A 531-nucleotide genomic window follows, 5' to 3' on the forward strand; every position below is an offset into this window, starting at 1 on the left:
AAGAAATCCCTGAATTAATAACATCTGCACTAAAGAATCAAATGCAGAAACATATGGAGGAAACCCAGTGCCCACACAGAACAAGTTCAGAGGACATTAGCTCGGCTCAAATGCATGAATTAATAGCGTCGATAGTAAATAAGCAACAGCAGAAAGATAGAGAGGAAATCAGAGTGCAATTCTTATCTGAAATAAAAAAAAGATCTCTCAGAACTCATAGCATCTGAAGTAAAGAAGCAACTACAGAAACATCGGGAGGAAGCCCAATCTGAAAAAAACACTGCAGTAAAAGAATTTATAACTGCTTTTAAAGAAGATATTGATAAAAAAAGAGGAGATTAGAAAAATGATGGATTCCTTGAATGAGAAATACAAGAAAGAAATAGATCGCATTAAGCAGAGTCAAAGAGATATAGAGGAAAGTAAAATCTCAATAACAAGCTTGCAAAACCGTTTAAGTGAATGTGAAGACGGAGTTTCAGATCTTGAAGATGCTGATGCAGCTAGTGAAAAGGTAAGAAAGGATCTCTT

This window comes from Octodon degus, unplaced genomic scaffold (assembly GCF_000260255.1).
Source record: "Octodon degus isolate 3935 unplaced genomic scaffold, OctDeg1.0 scaffold00013, whole genome shotgun sequence".
Lineage (NCBI taxonomy): Eukaryota > Metazoa > Chordata > Mammalia > Rodentia > Octodontidae > Octodon > Octodon degus.